Here is a 20,224-nt window from a genome sequence, read left to right on the forward strand (position 1 = left end):
TATTTATTTTTATTTTTTTTAGAGTGTAATGTCCAAGTTCAGTGCATTGGATTGTGGGATACAGTAGTGAACTGTTTTATGCTGCACATGTTACTATGGCACTCGCTGAATTAAACATGCAATAGTGTGGTCATGTGACGGCGATGTAGCACTACTTTTCGAAACGATTATTGTTGCATTCAGCAAACTACTTCACAAACTATTTTTAAAAAGCTATGCAACATCACATCATCACTCTAAAGTGAATATGATGCTTGGATCAATGTGTCCATCAAACATCTCTGCTGAGTGTTTTAATGGCTACATTTCTGATTATTATATTGCTGTAGAGATGTGATACGTGCTTCTACTCCATCTGATGGTATGCACTCACCTCTGATAGATGCAATAAAAAGCTTTTTCCCATTTAAACTCTCTGCATATTGCATTACCATTTCCACACAATGTTTTCAGCCTCCCTAAAGGAACATTTTCATCATGTAACGTGATTTAAATGTTTCAGATCTCATTCGACCCGCTTTTGACCCCTGAATTATTCTGATCATTTACAATAATCCTCGGCGGCTCTGATCCGACCTTTAAAGTCAGTAAAAGGTCACGCTGATCAATGCAGAACATGAGCGGTGTCACAGATCTGACCTCTCTGAAAATATCTACTGCTCGAACCGTCAACTGAGAGAGATCGCATGATAAAAGTGTGATTTATTCTGCCATCATCCATTGATGAAAAGATAAAAGTGTTATTTATTCTGACATCATCCATTGATGAAAAATGGAAGGCGGCGGCAGTGGATGTGTGTGGAATTGTATTATGATATTATTTATTATAATATAATATAATATAATATAATATAATATAATATAATATAATATAATATAATATAATATAATATAATATAATATAATATAATAATTTTTGTTTTTTGATATTTTCTTATAGTGATGGTTATACTATTAAAAAAACAGAATAATAAAATAAAAATAAACATTTCAGTTGGTGTTATACAGTTTAAACAATACTAAGCAAGACTTCTTCCAACATGATCTCACTATATTGCATGTTATATTTAAGCAAATGCAATCCATTTGTCATCTCAGAAATAAGTAAACATGATAAAATATGACATTTTTGATGGGATGCACTGAACAGAACCAGGGTTTACAATGATTATTATGAAACATTATGATAATTCATATTAAATATTTTGTGTTTGTTTTGCTTGCAAATGAATGCAGGAAGAGCTCTGGTGAAGCAGTCATTATTGATAGAGAATAATGCTATTTTGTTATTTTGCATTTTTAATTTTGTACAAAAATGTCTTTGTTTGTTTGGTCAAACAATCAGTCACGAAGGACGTGTTAAAATCATTGATTGCTTTCCTGTTTGCTTTGTTTTTCATATTAGAAATGGAAGGTCAAGTTAAGCGCTGCCTTGTATGCTTCACATCAACAAACTTAACAAATTAAAAAAAAAAAAAAAAAACAAGTGTTAGTGTTTAAGTTAATTATATTTTATTTTTTTTTTTTTGACTTTGGGCTCCTATAATTTTGTTTTGTTTTGTTTATTGTTGTGTTTGATAATGTATTATTGATGATGACAGTCTTTATGCCGGCTCTTCTTAATAGAGCGGGAAGGTAAATGTCCACCAAGGGTCCCAAAGCAACTTTACAAGACTTCAAATGCTCTCAGAATGAAGCATTATCAGGAATTATGGATTCTGCACCAGAGCTCTTCCTGCATTAGCCTGCGAGAAAAATAAACACAGAAAACTCAATATGCATAATCATAATTTGTCATAATCATTGTAACCCCGGGTCCTGTCCAAAGCATTCCATCAAAATATAATATTTTATCATGTGGGAGGCTTTATCAGAGTGAAGGCCTTGAAGTGCTTTCTATCAAACAGAAGTACAGTATGTTCAAAGAACGCTTTGATAATCTTCCCACTAAGTTATATAAAGTTATATAAATGTTCTCTGAACGTTTTAAATGTTTAATAACATTTTTCTTGGTTATGTGGATGTTAATGAAACATTCCATTTCATAATTTTGCAAACGTTATAGGAATGTTACTTTTGAATGTTCTCAGAACGTTCTGAAATAAGTAGTAACACTTAAAAAATGTTAGTTGAACGTCTAAACAAAACATTTCATAGATAAAATATTCCATGAATTATGTATTAATGACATATTTGTGATAATGTTTTGAGAACATTATTAAAGGCCAGATGACTTTAAATGAACACTCTAGTAACATCACTGGAAGAATGATTGTTCAAAACCTTCTGGAAAAAAAAAGATGTAGATGAGTTTGTTTATTCATGGGATTCATGGGATTTGGAGTCTCTGGAGACTCTGGAGTGAATGGGTGCCGTCAGAATGAGAGTCCAAACAGCTGATAAAAACATCACAATAATCCACAAGTTATCCACACCACTCCAGTCCATCAGTTAATGTCTCATGAAATCAAAAGCTGCATGTTTGTAAGAAACAAATCCATCATTAAGACATTTCAAACATTGCTTCTTGTTAAATTATTAGTCCATAATCCATAATAATGCTTCCTCTAGTAAAAAAGCCAATCATCTATTGTCCTCTCACATCAAAATCCACCAACATATTTGTTTTGGACTGTTTTGGCTTGTAAACAGTGTTTGATCTGTGCAGATGTCTCTCCTGATTCATGGCGAGATGACTTTTTCACTGGAAAAAGCAATATTATGGATTTATGACTTGTTTGAAGTTTAAAATGTCTTGAAGGATTTGTTTATTTTATTTTTTATGAATTTTAAGATTTTTGTAATGTAAGTGGTGTGGTGTGGTTTATTTGGGTTACTATTGTGGTGTTTTTATCAGCTGTTTGGACTCTCATTCTGACGGCACCCATTCACTGTAGAGGATTCATTGATAAACAGGTGATGTACTGCTACATTTCTCCAAATCTGATGAAGAAACAAACTCACCTACATCCTGAATGGCACAAGGGTGAGGACATTTTTAGGAAATTTTCATTTTTGTGTGAGCTACTGTAATCCTTTAGGGCATTGCTAGATGGTTGCTTACAGAGTCAAAGTCAAAAGAGTTGCGCCACAAGTCTCAAAAATCCCCAAGGATGAGCAGTCATAACAGTGCCAACATGGCTAAATATCCAAGAACACTGAAATATCCATCTGCCACAGGATAACATTCCCTCCGCTCTCTCCAGCCGTTCCCTGGAGACTCTTCCCTCTCACACTTAAAAAGGATGTTGAACTAAACTTAGATGCTTCATTATAAAGTGCAAAAAATAGTCATGCTTATGTGGCAATCAGAGCCGCTGGATAGCACAATTACCCATCTTTTTCACATTACGATTTAATTTCTCCCTCCTCTGAGCTTGGCACCGGAGAACCATACAACGTTTAACACTTCTGTCAGATGCAGGAAGGAGCGGGAAGCTCCAGTCTCTCCTCACACTCATTGGCTGATTGGCCCCCTGCGACGCGGCTCTTAAAATGGAAATCACAGTACTAATAATTAATGCTTTAGTCTCACCTACAGAGCACGTGGCCAGACATTTGTGACACCCATCGACGTTTAGACCACAGAGGGGATGTTAGAATATACGTAGTATAGCGTATACAACTAATTTTGACCATCAAGAATAAAAAAAAAAAAATGCTTTTGTTTTTGTTTTTCTTTTGTTTCGTAGTGTAGGGAAAAAGTTAAATCACATGCATTGTGGGATAGTATTGTGCCAAGGTCATCCATTTTTCTATAAATTAAGAGAACTGCCATTCTATTGACAATATAATATAGAAATACACTGTAAATATCAAATATTGGAGTACGTTTTACAAGAAAATTCTATTTCAGACTTGTTACTCCAAAAGTTGAATTCAATTTTATTTTTAATTTCTTTGCGATGTTTGTGAAATTTACTCCGTTTCTGAATGAAACTTTTTCAAAGTAAATCTTCCACTATTTTTTAAGTCTAGTAAACGTTCTAGCAGAAACAAATCTGTAGAGTAAGTAAACCAGTAAGTTCACAGACTTTCCTTCAACTCTGCGCAGTTGAAAAAGGGGCAAAACACCTGTGAAAAATATTAACACGGTACCTTGGGCTGTTTCTACAGACTTTTCTTGGAGTGCTTGCTATTCCAAAATTTATTCCTATATGATTTTTAATGTTAATTTTTTTTTATACATATTTTTCTTAGAGAATATGATTTTCCAAAATCACATCCGATATATGTTTTTTTTTTTTTATTTTTTTAGATAATATTTTTATAAAATTGATTTAAAAAGGAAATTAAAAATTATTTTTCAATTTTTCATGGAGCAACGATATTCAAAATATTAAATACCAGATTTAGTTTAATGCAGAAAAAAAGAGTAATAAACCTAAAAAATAAAAATTAAATAAAAACATTTTCAATTCATATTTGTAGGTATTCCTGAAATAATAAAAAAAAATATTATTAACTTTTATTTTATTATTTTAAATATATATATATGTCTGTATAGTATTTAGTTTATTTTAGTACATCAAGTTAAAACTGTTAAAATAAAACAAGTTAAAATAAAACTTTTTTAAGTTTTGTATATTTTATTTTATTTCAAATTATTTAAATTTTTTTAATGGTTCTGGTTTTAGTTTTAGTGTAGTAAGCTTGTTTCTGCCACTGAATAAAACACAAAAAAGGTAATTGCGACTTTTACCTCACAATTCTGACTTTTTTCTTGTAATTGCGAAATGTAAACTCGTAATTGCAAGTTATAAAGATGCAGTTGCATGATATAAAGTCAGAACTGCAGAAGACAAATTCTCAATTCTGAGAAATAAAGTCACAATTGTGACATAATAGGTCAATAATAGGTCATTTTTTAATTCAGTGGCAGAAATGGGCTTCAGTATAACTTTGATTAATAGTGCATGCATGCAGAATTTCATGTGACTGTGTGCAGATTATACTGTGCATGAATATCTGGACAGACCCAGCAGCTGAAGGCTGATAAATTGTTTGCATTGTGCAGCTGAAGCCTGTTTCCATCCGTCATCCGGACGTTCTGTCATTTGTTTGTGGGAGGAACACACAGCGTCAGTGTTTAGGGAAAGTGAATGGAGAGATAAACAGGGCTGACAGCGCAGGAGGTGAAAAAGCCCTGGAGGATGAATGAGGCTGATGCATTATTTTCCAGGCCTGTTTGAATTCAATCAGCCGGGCAGAGCTGGACGGTTCAGTCACATGATGAAGCAGTTGGTCTGGATGATGTTATAGTTATTGATCACGAGGCTTCCCAGCATGACAAATCAATCCAGTCCAGGCCTGAGACTATATAAGCATCACTACCTGCCATTATCTGTGCTATATTCTCACAAGGGATAGTTCATGCAGAAATTAAAACCTTCCTTTATGGGAAATGCCAAACGGAGAGAGAGAGAGCAGAGATTGTGTTCACACTGTGATCTGAATCAGATGGAAACAGAACTGCACTTCCTAACAGAATGCACCAAATACACGGACATACGGACAGTGTTCTATGATAAAATACAGCAGATCCAGACATTTAAAACTCTTTCGAACCAGGAGAAACTGTCGTATCTGTTCGGAGAACACAAGAACTGCTGTGTGTTTGCTGCTCAATGTGTCTGACTGCTATGAAAGAAGAGAAAACACTCAACCTGTCCTGATCTGTTTCCAGCACATTATTATGAAAATATTATGCCATATTACTGTATTATATTACTTAGATGTATATTTTGCCTCTGTAAATCAAATACTTTATTTCATTTTATTTCTAACTTATACACTTACATACACTAATTCATTTTGCACTACATGCTTAATACTTTTTATATATTTTTATTATTACTATTATTCTTTTTCTTTCTGTTAATACATGTGCACTAGTTTTTGTCATGCCAATAAAGCTCACCTAAATTAAAATTGAGAGAGAGAGATACTTTCAAACCACTTTAATTATATAATCAATAGAAGTTTAAAAACAAATCCTAACCAAACATATAAGATTATGAAACCATTACCAATTAAAAACCAAATTCCCTGAATCACACACAGTCACCAAAGCCCCCCCAACACCCTATTTCCATTCAAAATAAAGAACATTATTATTATGCTGATAATAAGTATATTCAATCACCACTCTTGACTCTTCTAAAGACTTAAACAGAGTTACTAAATTCACATTTTCACCAGAATTTTTACAACGAAGAGACTTTAAAATTACAAGTTTAGCTTGTCCTATTAAAAAATTGGCAAGTGTACACTGTTGCTGCCAAGAGAGAGAGAGAGATTTGCCCATTTTTTATATATTTTAAGTCTAAATAATTTAGATTTTCCAAAATACATGGTAAAAATCATTTAGCATTTACCTAAAATTTACTCATATAATTTGGGGGTTAGAATATATTTACAGAATATATTTACAAATGTTGAAATCGATATGGTCTTGTGCGTGTATTATCAAATCCTTCCTTGTATTCTGTCGATGAACGGCTGCATTTATTTATCGGACTGAACACATTTATTCTCTTTTCCCTTTTTTTATTCTGATCTGATATGTACTCTGTAGTTTGACTCCCTGTGTGTCTCTTTGCACTTTCACAGGCATTAAGCGCACGCAGATCTCCAGTCCCTGTTAAACGCCAGCGGCTCCTGAGGGCCTTAAACCCGATCCAGAGTCTGTCTGAAGCTGCTGCTGCTCACAAAGAAGGCAAATTCAATATGAGACATAGGGGACGGAGACACAGCTGCAGCAGAATCCTCAAGGAAGTCACTGTCAATATACAGATGATTGTCGCATCAAAATACCGGAGTGTCAATGAGAAATTTCACCTTCACCTCAATTTTGACTTATTCCTTAAATAAAATGTTTTTTTTTGTTTTTTTTTAATGTATGGAATTATACGCTCTAAAAATATGTGAACTTAATTTTAAATATTTACCTTAATTAAATATTTAGCTATTTGAATTGCATATACAATTTAGATTACAGAGTTTTAAAATAAACTAATACACGTAATGTAATGCATATTTGTCAGTCATACATAAGATTTCAGCATATTATTAATTTCTTTCTTTTTTTACATTTCTAAACATTTAAAAAAATTAATTTCTAATTTCTAAATTAAAAAAATAAACTTTTTTGATTTTAATTTTCTTTAAATAATCATATTTTTTGCAACATTTATTAATTTCAAACATATGAACATGGTTTAAATATGGCTATAGCTGGAACAATCAAAAGCCAATTATTTAAAATGAAAACAAATAAAATGTATTAATGCTAAACATATAAACTTGGTTTCTGTGTATTAAAACACATTTAGTCTATTAGTACTATTACAGAAATCTGACCCATTTCCAAATATGCATCAGATTAGGTTTGTTAGTTTGCTTATGTTAAAACTGGTGCTGGAGGATCCGCTGGGCTTTGACAGATGGTTCTCGACTGGTCTTGATAAAAGACTGATAAAGCTCACGGTCTCTGCAGGAAGAGCATCATCTGTCACTGTTCCTCTGAGGAGCAGAAGAGGGGAAATATTACTGCTTTCAAAGCTCAGGAGATATTTCTGATTTTTTTTAGCTAGAGGGACTCCAGATATTTTAGTTTTTTTGGTTGATAATGCTATATATCCTGTAGTTAGTTGCTAGTGCTAGTCATTAATGCTTTTTTTCGAAAAAAAAATTGGATTCTGGTGAATCACCAAAATTTTTAGTCTGTTTTCCTAGAAAGTGTTTACAAATGTAAATACTAAAAGTTCAACATACCAAGTTTTAGCTCTACAGTAGCATTTCGGTGGTCTCAAAGCTAACAGACATCAACTAATCAACTAGGTACAAGGTTTTTTTTTTTTTTTTTGGCACTAATCTAGCATAGATTAGTTCCAACAATTGAATAAAATAAAATACCTAAATAATATCCACATCCTTTTAATCTAATTCACTTTTAGCACTAACCTAGCATTTCAATTAATTAATAGTTGAATAATTAATTTAAAAATAATACAATTTAAATATATCAATAATTATTTGTTATTAATTATTCTAATTATTATTAATTATACAAATTTGAAATAAAATAAAAATAAAAACTGAAAATACAATAGTAATTAATTCATCATTAAAAAATAATTAACTAATTCATTATTAAAAAATTTACATTATTTTTAATAATTGTTTTATATATATATATATATATATATATATATATATATATATATATATATATATATATATATATATATATATACTGTATATATATATATAAATTGTGTATTTTCTGTTTATTTCATTTTATTTAAATTTTTTATAATTTTGTAAAGTAATATAAATTTAAATATAAATATACATTTATATATTTATAAATAAAAAAAGATTTAATTCATTAAATTTTTTATAATTGTAATCTGTTTTTGGCCATTTTTGTGTGTATTTTAAAATTTAAGTTTTTATTTTGTGTATTTTTTCTGTTTTCATTTTCATTTTATTTAAAATTTTAATAATTGTGATGTTTGTTTAGTCACTTTTTTAAATTTTTTAATTTAATTTTATTTCAGTTACAGTTTTAGTTATTTTAGAAAATGAATTTAAAGTAATTGAAAATAAGGAATGTTGCTTTGGCAACTAACTGACATAAAATATATATATATATTTTTACATTTATTTATTTTTTGATATTTGATGTTTTATTTTATTTATATTAATTTATTTTGTTTAATGTTTAAACAAACAAAAAAGTTTTTTATGGTTTTAGTTTTGGTTCAATCATGTGAGCAATCAAACAAACAGATCAATGTCTAATATTTTTTTTTGGAATTATTTTTTGTGCTTTATTTTTAGAAGTTGAATAGAGAGATTTATTTCAGATTTAATGATTGTGAAGGATGGATGTGGCTTCTGCTTTCAAATGAAATGAATATTTCTATTCTGTTCTGGCAGAAAGGTGATCCCCTGCCACATCTCCTCAAACAGGCCTTTCGGTGAGCATTCAGTTACTCAAACCTCAAATGTATTAAAACATAAGACGCAAATGTGAAGAATAATAGCGTTAAATTAGACGAGGGAGACTTGTGGAAAGCAGCCGAGAGCAAACATGCTGGTTTGGGATGTTTATGATCTCATTACAGCGAGAGAAGCCTCTTTTTTATCTGTCGCTAATAGATTTCCTCTTGCTCTTTGTGCCTGTGTTTGATTGTGCCCCGCGGTATCGCGCTCATCATCGCATTTGTTTGACTTGTGTGGAGAGGGACGTGATGATTATATTTCATGGAAATTACCAGTGGCTCTACAGGAGTCATATGATGAAGTTACACATTTACATTTAATAATTCAACAGACATTTTTATCCAAAGTGACATACAAATGAGAAAAAACACAAGTGATTTATCATAGAAGAGCATTAATATTAGCATTTAGTGTTTCTAGTTACCTAAAGAAAATGTGAGTGGTTTTTGTATGATGCTAGTGTTTTTATGGCATGCTGTGTGGTTGCTATGTGAATATATAATATATATATTTATGTAAATATATATTTAATACATAAATTTATGTACATATGTGTTTGAACAACACAACTTAAAAAAATAACTTAAATTCAAATTAAATTAATGTAAATATTACATTTAAATAAAATTTTAAATTCAAAATACATAAAATACATATATTGGAAAATTAGAAATATAATAGAAAATGAGGGGAAATTATGCAAAGAAAATATATTTACAGTCTTAAAAACATTTTGATTGAATGCTAAATGTCTATTTTAAAATATATTGTGGACAAAATAAACATTTACATTGAAAATATATTTAATAATGGTCAGAAAAGAAGGAATACAAGGAAACTTATTTAAAATATATATACATACATACATACATGTTAACACCTATTACCACTCTTTCTCTCTCTATATAAATATATTTACATTGAAAATATATTTAATAATAGTAATAAAAAAATGAAGAAAATACAAGTAAACTTAATGAAAATATATAAATATATTAATAATTTTGGGGGCAATTTATAGTTTATTTGAAAATATATTATATATATATATATTAGCTGTGTGGGTACGGTTAAAATATAATAGTTATATATAAATATATTTACATTGAAAATATATTTAATAATGGTAAAAAGAAATAGAAGTAAACTTGTCAAAACTATATAAATATATAATATATAAATATATGCAAATATTTTTAGACAATATATACATATATTTTAACATATATATTAACAACATTTTTTGTATATTTTGAAAATATATCTGACAATATATACACAATATATTTTTAGCTGTGTGGGTAAGGTTCAAATATAATGTATTGGAAATGATTTGTTTTTGTTGTACGGGTCAGGTTCTGTCATTATCATCATGCTTGGCAAACACCAGTAATTAAAATCTCAAACAGATAACAGCAGGCACTTGTCTGTATTGTTGATATACTGTAGATGAAGGCAAATGCAGCGTGACATTGCTTCAGTCTGTAAACACCATCAGGACAAACTCCATGAGTCCTGCTGGAAAAAATCCTCGAGGCTCCATCAGATTCATACCTGCAAAACACAAAGCATTAGTCCACATCAACAGCAAGATCAAAACAGCCTTACAAGACCAACCTTCAGTGCTTGATTTAATTTTTTACAGTCATATAGCAACACAATTCATGAAGCTACTTACAGCAGCAGTTCTGTGAGGAAACCTTGAACTGCTGATAGCATCTATCAACAGAACACTTTCTGACCGCACACTCAGTATCTGGACTAACCACAACAAGTCATTTAAACTTAAAACACTTTAAAACTAAAGGCTGTAGACTTCTGTCTGCAGCAGAATGATGAATGTGGCCATTTGGCGAGATGTGCACTTTCACCAGGAATAAACTCACGGCACAAATGTGATCCTGCGGTTTTTCTGACAAACTATAGCCTTGAATCTTAAGAAAATGTGAGCGGTGCATGGAGCAGGGCCATCTGAGGTGTCATAAAGCTCTGTGGTTTAGTGTCCACAGGAAATGAATTCCAGCACTCAGTAGTTTGAACTTGACTCTGAGTTTGAGCGCTGAGGAGGAGAATAAACCTGCGCCGCCATCATATCTGGCTGTTTGCTTTATAAGTACTTAAGTCTGAGAAACTGTCATTAATATTCTCGAGCTGGAAGAGGTCATCTCAGCACACTGTGGACTTCAGAAAGGTCAAGATGGAAAAGGTGACCATTCCCATGGTGAACATTTTCCTGTTCAACATGGTAGATGTGAATATTGTCATGCTGAAAAACTTACTGACGGACAGAGAGACAGATAGATTGATAGATAGGTAGATGGGTGTTTGGATTGATATGCTTTTGGGTAGATAGATAGATAGATAGATAGATAGATAGATAGATAGATAGATAGATAGATAGATAGATAGATAGATAGATAGATCTGATCTGGATTTATATGTCAGTGTAATTGGTTCATGTTAACAAATCTCCCAGTTTATAAAGGATCTTTACGTCCCAGTGGTCAATAGCTCTCATCCGCAGCCGCTAACAAGACACTGCTTTAGCCACTTAGCAAAGGTCAAGGATGGGGAAGCGCTAGTCAACCGATCGATCCATTAACCTGCTGCTGTCTTCTATCTGTGAGAGGCTAATGAAGGCCTGCTTTACCCGAGAGAAACAAACATCGCATGAAAGCCACATGGAGCCATTTATCTTCCTGTGCTTCTGCTAAAAATACACTAGCACCTGTTAGGATGAAAACTGTACGTATTATGTAAGCCTCAGGAATGCATGCTAACATTTAGGCCTCCTTAGTCTCTTCTGCTCATCAATGCAGTATTTATTTGATCAAAAATATAAAAACAATAATATTGTGAAATATTATTACAATTTCAAATAACTGTTTTCTATGTGAACATATAGTAAAATGTAATGTATTCCTGAATTTTCAGCATCATTGCTCTAGTCTTCAGTGTCACATGATCCTTCAGAAATCATTCTAATATGCTGATTTGCTGCTTAAGAAACATTTCTGATTACTATCAGTGTTTAAAATATTTAGTTTCATATTTTTGTGGAAACTGTGATACATTTTATTTTTCAGGATTCTTTGATAAATAGAATGTTCATGATCCACTGAATCATTTTGACCCCAGTGTACTCTACTTGTGATTGAATGAGATGTTTGTTGGATGCTTTTTAAAGGTGTTGTAAGGGTGTTAAGGAGGGTAAATGTCACTATAGTGTCTGTGATGGTGTTTCTGGTGTGTTGATGTAGTATGATGGTGATGATCAGTATTTTGGTGATTTCTTATTTTTTAATGTTTTTTATTTAAATTTTGGTTAAAGTATATGTAATTTGTTGTGTTTTTGTCATTTTTATTAATTACCCCCCCCCCCCAATATATTTATATAGTTTTAATGAATTTTATTTATTATATAATTTATTTTTATTCTTTTAATTGATTTTCATTATGTTTTTTTTTTATTTTAGTATATCTATTTAAACTAAGAGAAAATTAGGAATGTTGCTTTGTCATCTAAGTATAAAATAAATGAAGTTAAGTTTTATTTTATGTCCATTAAAACACTTTTGTTACTTAAAATGACATTTTTAAAACCTAACAAACAGTTTAAAATGTATTTTATCTAGTTGCCAAACTTCTTATTTTCATTTAGTTTAACTAAAACCGGTGGACACCGGAAGTAAGGGATGCCGTCAAGCTGAAGAAGGAGTCCTGCCATGCCTGGCTGGCTTGTGGGACTCCTGAGGCAGCTGACGGGTGCCGGCAGGCCAAGCAGGCTGCAACCCAGGTGGTTGCGGGCCCGGGTAGTTGTGGCCTGGGAGGAGTTCGGTGAGGCCATGGAGAAGGACTATCGGTTGGCCTCGAAGAGATTCTGGCAAACTGTACGGCGCCTCAGGAGGGGGAAGCAGTGCCCTGCCAACACTGTTTACAGTGAATGTGGGCAGCTGAAAGTGAAAAAGACGTGATGTGACATACTCGGAATTCATGCTTTGCATTTAACCCATCCTAAGTGCACACGCACAGCAGTGAACACACACCCAGAGCAGTGGGCAGCCATTTATGCTGCAGTGCCTGGGGAGCAGTTGGTCTTGGTATTGAGGGTGGAGAGAGCGCTGTACATTCACTCCCCCCACTTATAATTCCTGCCGGCCTGAGACTCGAACTCGCAACCTTTGGATTGCGAGTCCGACTCTCTAACCATTAGGCCACGACTTCCCCACGACTGTTGACCTCAATTGGGGATATCATCGGACGGTGGAAGGAATACTTCGAAGATCTCCTCAACCCCACCTACATGTCATCCATCGAGGAAGCAGTGGCCGGGGGCTCAGAGGTGGACTCGTCCATCACCCAAGCTGAAGTCACCGAGGTAGTTAAGAAACTTCTCGGTGGCAAGGCACCGGGGCTGGATGAGATCCGCCCTGAGTACCTCAAGTCCCTGGATGTTGTGGGACTGTCTTGGCTGACATGCCTCTGCAACATCGCGTGGCGGTCAGGGAGAGTGCCTCTGGAAGGGCAGACCGGGGTGGTGGTCCCTCTTTTCAAGAAGGGGGACCGGAGGGTGTGTTCCAACTCCTCCCCGGTAAAGTCTATGCCAGGGTACTGAAGAGGAGAATTCAAGAGATAGTTGAACCTTGGGTTCAGGAGGAACAATGCGGTTTTCGTCCCGGTCGTGGAACACTGGACCAGCTCTATACCCTCACCGGGGGGCTGGAGGGTTCATGGGAGTTTGCCCAACCAATCCACATGTACTTTGTGGATTTGGAGAAGGCATTCGACCGTGTCCCTCGCGGCATCCTATGGGGAGTGCTCCGAAAGTATGGGGTCCAGGGGCCCTCTGTTAAGGGCTGTACGGTCCCCGTACGACCAGAGCAGGAGCTTGGTTCACATTGCTGGCAGTAAGTCAGACTTGTTCCCGGTGCATGTTGGACTCCGGCAGGGCTGCCCTTTATCATTGGTCCTGTTCATTATTTTTATGGACAGGTTTTCCTGGCACAGCCAGGGGCCGGAGGGTGTCCGGTTTGGGGACCACATGATTTCGTCTCTGCTTTTTGCAGATGATGTTGTCATGTTGGCTTCATCAGGCCAGGACCTTCAGCATGCGCTGGGACGGTTTGTAGCCGAGTGTGAAGCGGCTGGGATGAGAATCAGCACCTCTGAGGCCATGGTTCTAAAACGGAATATGGTTGTTTGTAACATTTTGTTTGGTTTAGAGCTCCTGCCTCAAGTGGAGGAGTTCAAGTATCTTGGGGTCTTGTTCACGAGTGAGGGAAGGATGGAGCGGGAGATTGACAAGCGGATAGCTGCAGCTTCTGCAGTGATGCGGTCGATGTACCAGTCTGTCGTGGTAAAGAAGGAGCTGAGCTGCAAGTAGGGTGGCTTGGCGCTCACTTAGCGATAGGGTGAGGAGCTCGGCCACTCGGGGAGAGCTCAGAGTAGAGCCGCTGCTCCTCCACATCGAGAGGAGCCAGCTGAGGTGGCTTGGGCATCTGTTCCGGATGCCACCTGGACGCCTTCCTGGGGAGGTGTTCCAGGTGCGTCCCACCAGGAAGAGGTCCTGGGGAAGACCAAGGACACGCTGGATGGACTATGTCTCTTGGCTAGCTTGGGAATGCCTCGGTTTTCTCCCCGGAAGAGCTGGAGGAAGTGTCTAGGGAGAGGGAAGTCTGGGTGTCTCTGCTTAGACTGCTGCCCCCACGACCCGGCCCCAGATAAATGGAAGAAGATGGTTGGATGGATGGATTTAACTAAATGAACTGAAATAATTAAAACTAACACTAAAATAAAAATGACTAAAAACTATATAGACATTTAAAAAACTAATAAAATGACAAAAAAAATATTAAAATGAAAACAGAACATACCATTTTTAATAAATATTTTAGATATGTTATAAATATGAATAAAAACTATAATAGTATCTCAATGATACTAAAATAATACACTTTTTTTCCCAAGTAACAAGCACTGCTTAGATTAATTCAGATCTTTTGCGTAGTGAAATCGTTGTCTTGCATTTTGTTTTCACTTTGGTTCCAATGCTTCACTTTGATCACAACCTCTCAGAAATCAATATCCTGGCAACAAACTAGTCACAGGAACGATGGTGCACATATAAAGGTTAAATTAATGAACATAGTAAATATTTAATGAGGGTTTGTGAACCGGCCTGTCAGGTCGCTAACATACAGTATACTAGATGGGTCACAGAAAGGGAATTTAAGATGGGAGGTGTGTGTGTGATAGAGAGAGTGTGAAACAGACAGAAAGTGCTAATTTTAGTGCGCGGTGATAAAGCTTGCTACCCTGTGGGACAGGCTGATATCAAAAGGAATACATGCTGACTCAGTTGCCATGGTGAGCGTAATTCAGCTTGGATGTCTCCTAATTGGAAAGCTGGGATATATAGGGGAACATTTAAATATAAAAAGGCTGTGTGTTTATAATCACACATGCAACTCTTCTCAAGAACGTATTTGTGACTCTAGGTTTCAGGTGGCCTAGGCTGGATCACAGATAATTACAGAAACAGTTCAATTCAAGTTTAATTCAATTCAAGTTTATTTGTATAGCGCTTTTTACGATACAAATCATTGCAAAGCAACTTTACAGAAAATTAAGTTTCTACAATATTTAGTAGTAGCTTATCAGTGATGACTGTCAGTTTATGTGCATACGGCAGAAATGTTCAGAAAAATCAATAAAAGATGTAAACAAACAGATGATTAACACTATGAACAGCAGTTACAGTGTTGAACTTATATTTGATTGATTTTCACCTCGAATCAGACAATGAAAACTGTTTGCTGGTGAAATAATGAGTTTAGCTAACTGATTACTTGAAGTAGAGACATGAAACGATGAGAAACCTCATAAATCTGCTGTTTTTAAGCATCATTGGGGCACTGCTCCAGAAAGCTGTCAACTTAATTTTATAAAAGGTCTAATTTTGGCCAGTCTCTGAGGCAACATTACTTCAAAACCAGGATATATTATAGTAACGTATCACGTATAACCGTTTTTCATGTTTTTTTGCCCTGACTGGAACTGTGCCCATTTTACAGCACGTTCAAAACAGCCCATAAATACATTTGCAGGAAAGTCAGACCATCATAGCCTGATGTTACCAGAGTAATTGTGTGGTCATTATTTTCACCAGCAATTGCTGAGTCGCATGTCACTACTTTAGCCGTGAAGAAGAACTGAACCAGGATGAGTGCAGAGCGCTATTATCATCAATTATCAAGGTATTAAAATACTAACTATTCATGTTAAATTAATGTAAAACCGGTAGTATGTGCTTTATAACAGGGCCTCAACAGGGTACGGGATTATTTTGGAGACAATTTTTACTGCCCACAAAAGTTCTGGCACCACAACGCAGTAATTAAATTGTTGTATAAAGTATAATGAGTTTGTGAGAATGAAAATATTAAATACAATTAGAAAATGTAAAAAATATTTGTTAAATGTTTGTTCTCATATCTCATATTTAATTTAATATTGTTGTAATGTGTTTCGGTAATGGTTACAGTTTACTATTTTTTCGTAGTGTGATTTTTGGCGAATTGTATTAAAACCAGACCAAAAAAAAATCCTAATAATTAAACGAAACATCATAATAATTATTATTTTAATAATTTTCAGCAACAATAAAAAAAGACAAATATTGTCCCCGTGTTTTGTTGATGTTTTTAAATAATAGATAACAAAAAACAAGATTATTGTTATATTTTGAACACTGAAATAAGAAATAAAATGTCCCTGGTTTTCATTTCAGAATTATGGTCACCTTAGGTTAGTGTAATTAAAATTCAAGTTTGCCAATATTTATTAATTCTGTGTATTTTATTAATTAGAATAATTTAATAAAAAATAAAAAATATGTAATAATAATTCAATAAATAAAGCAATGCATAAATAAAATAATGGCTGATCACAATATACAGAGAACTGACTATGCTATAATGCAGATACAGTATATATGCAGTTCTTTTAAAGTGACAGTTTACACAATATACTCAAACCTCACTGAAAATCAACTTTTGTCAAACAAGCATCTCAAAACGGCCACATATTGTCCGATTAACCATCCAAGTCAATATCACTAATTTTGAAAGCATATGCGGGTGTTTCTGCAGTACAGTGTGACAGGACTGTGCTTTTCTTTTTAAAAAAAAGGTATGGAAAAATAAAATGTTCATCTATCAGATCAGTCTGACGAATTAAAATTACTGAAAAAAAGATGAATAATTGATTTGTTCATTACCAGGCTAAGACATCCGCAAAAGTTAATAAAGATTCTCCGTGTCTTAAAATGGCCCTGAGAAGCAGACTATTCCCAGTGATCCATCATCAGCTCCTCTGAAAACCCCAGCACGTCTTCCTCTCTCGCGTCAGGTGAGACTCAACACCACACATATCTGCCTTAAAGCAAGATTCTGGGTTCATTTACATGTGAAACTTGATTGACAATGCTCTGTAAAGTTGTTAAAAAAGAACAGAACTAACATTTGCATTAATATATTTCCAATGGTCACCAAGCAGGCAAGCATAAAATGCAGTTTAACTATGACTCCGATGTGAACATGAAAGAATAACATTTAAATGTGCATGTTGGCATGAGATTTGTTTGCTGAATCACTTCCCAGTGCAAAAAAGTATTTAATAATGTCATTTTGAGCGTAGGTCGTCACATGCTTGTGAGCGTCTGGCCCATGTGTCTGCTAGACTTTCATTGTAAGTTATTAATCTACAGCAGCAAAGTGAGTCATTTTCAGCGCTGATTCAGACTTTCTAACCATCTGCTCCTGTCTCACCTCACAGGAGACACATACATAGCATAACTTAAACCTCCATCACATTATTGTGTGGTGTTCTATTCATTTATGTATAATGTAGGACTCGTTTTATATATATATATATATATATATATATATATAGATATATATATATATATACATGCATGCATACATACATACATACAGGTGCTTCTCAATAAATTGGAAAAGTTCATTTATTTCAGTTATTCAACTCAAATTGTGAAACTCGTGTATTAAATAAATTCAATGCACACAGACTGAAGAAGTATAAGTTTTTGGTTCTTTTAATTGTGATGATTTTGACTCGCATTTAACAAAAACCCACCAATTCACTATCTCAACAAATTAGAATATGGTGACATGGCAATCAGCTGATCAACTCACACCTGCAAAGGTTTCCTGAGTCTTCAAAATGGTCTCTCAGTTTGGTTCACTAGGCTACACAATCATGGGGAAGACTGCTGATCTGACAGTTGTCCAGAAGACAATCATTGACACCCTTCACAAGGAGGTAAGCCACGAACATTCATTGCTAAAGAAGCTGGCTGTTCACAGAGTGCTGTATCCAAGCATGTTAACAGAAAGTTGAGTGGAAGGAAAAAGTGTGGAAGAAAAAGATGCACAACCAACCGAGAGAAGCGCAGCCTTATGAGGATTGTCAAGCAAAATCTATTCAAGAATTTGAGAGAACTTCACAAGGAATGGACTGAGGCTGGGGTCAAGGCATCAAGAGCCACCACACACAGACGTGTCAAGGAATTTGGCTACAATTGTCGTATTCCTCTTGTTAAGCCACTCCTGAACCACAGACAACGTCAGAGTTGTCTTACCTGGGCTAAGGAGAAGAAGAACTGGACTGTTGCCCAGTGCTCCAAAGTCCTCTTTTCAGATGAGAGCAAGTGTTGTATTTCATTTGGAAACCAAGGTCCTAGAGTCTGGAGGAAGGGTGGAGAAGCTCATAGCCCAAGTTGCTTGAAGTCCAGTGTTTAGTTTCCACAGTCTGTGATGATTTGGGGTGCAATGTCATCTGTTGGTGTTGGTCCATTGTGTTTTTTGAAAACCAAAGTCACTGCACCCGTTTACCAAGAAATTTTGGAGCACGTCATGCTTCCTTCTTCTGACCAGGTTTTGAAGATGCTGATTTCATTTTCCAGCAGGATTTGGCACCTGCCCACACTGCCAAAAGCACCAAAAGTTGGTTAAATGACCATGGTGTTGGTGTGCTTGACTGGCCAGCAAACTCACCAGACCTGAACCCCACAGAGAATCTATGGAGTATTGTCAAGAGGAAAATGAGAAACAAGAGACCAAAAAATGCAGCTGAGCTGAAGGCCACTGTCAAAGAAACCTGGGCTTCCATATCACCTCAGCAGTGCCACAAACTGATTACCTCCATGCCACACTGAATTGAGGCAGTAATTAAAGCAAAAGGAGCCCCTACCAAGTATTGAGTACATGTACAGTAAATGAACATACTTTCCAGAAGGCTTTTCAAAAGGTTTTTTTATTGGTCTTATGAAGTATTCTAATTTGTTGAGATTGAATTGGTGGGTTTTTGTTAAATGTGAGCCAAAATCATCACAATTAAAAGAACCAAAGACTTGAACTACTTCAGTCTGTGTGCACTGAATTTATTTAATACACAAGCTTCACAATTTGAGTTGAATTACTGAAATAAATGAACTTTTCCATGACTTTCTAATTTATTATATATATATATATATATATATATATATATATATATATATATATATATATATATACTGTATATATATATATATATATATATATACAGTATATATATATATATATATATATATATATATATATATATATATATATATATATATATATATATATATATATATATATATATATTAGGACTGCACTATTATGACAAAAATCACAATTTACATTGAATGATGTTTATACCATTGTTTGATGCAAATAATTGTATATTTTTAATTATTAGAAAATTATATACTGTACTTTCATAAATTGTACTATATATAAAACAGAAATCAAAGTGAAATCTTATTAGTTTTATTTTATTTATTGGAAAGTTTTAGCTTTTTTTTATTATTTTTTTCCGTTTTAAATACAATATACAAAAACTACTCATTTTACTTACAAAAAAAGTAAATTCCATTGTAAATATCATTGCACATAAATATGGTTATCAATCAATACTGTAGTACAGTACCTTGTTTGAAAAGCTTCATGTGTTTATGGCTATTTACTGTCAGTAATTCTAAATAAAGCCTTCATAAACTCTAATTAGCAGCTGCTCATAAAGCATAATTTCCTCTCTTCCAGGATGCAGTTTAGGCGTAAAGTTAAATGTGTTTTAATGTTTGTCCCCGTGTCTCAGAGCTCATCAC

Source organism: Cyprinus carpio, chromosome B19 (genome assembly GCF_018340385.1).
Source record: "Cyprinus carpio isolate SPL01 chromosome B19, ASM1834038v1, whole genome shotgun sequence".
Lineage (NCBI taxonomy): Eukaryota > Metazoa > Chordata > Actinopteri > Cypriniformes > Cyprinidae > Cyprinus > Cyprinus carpio.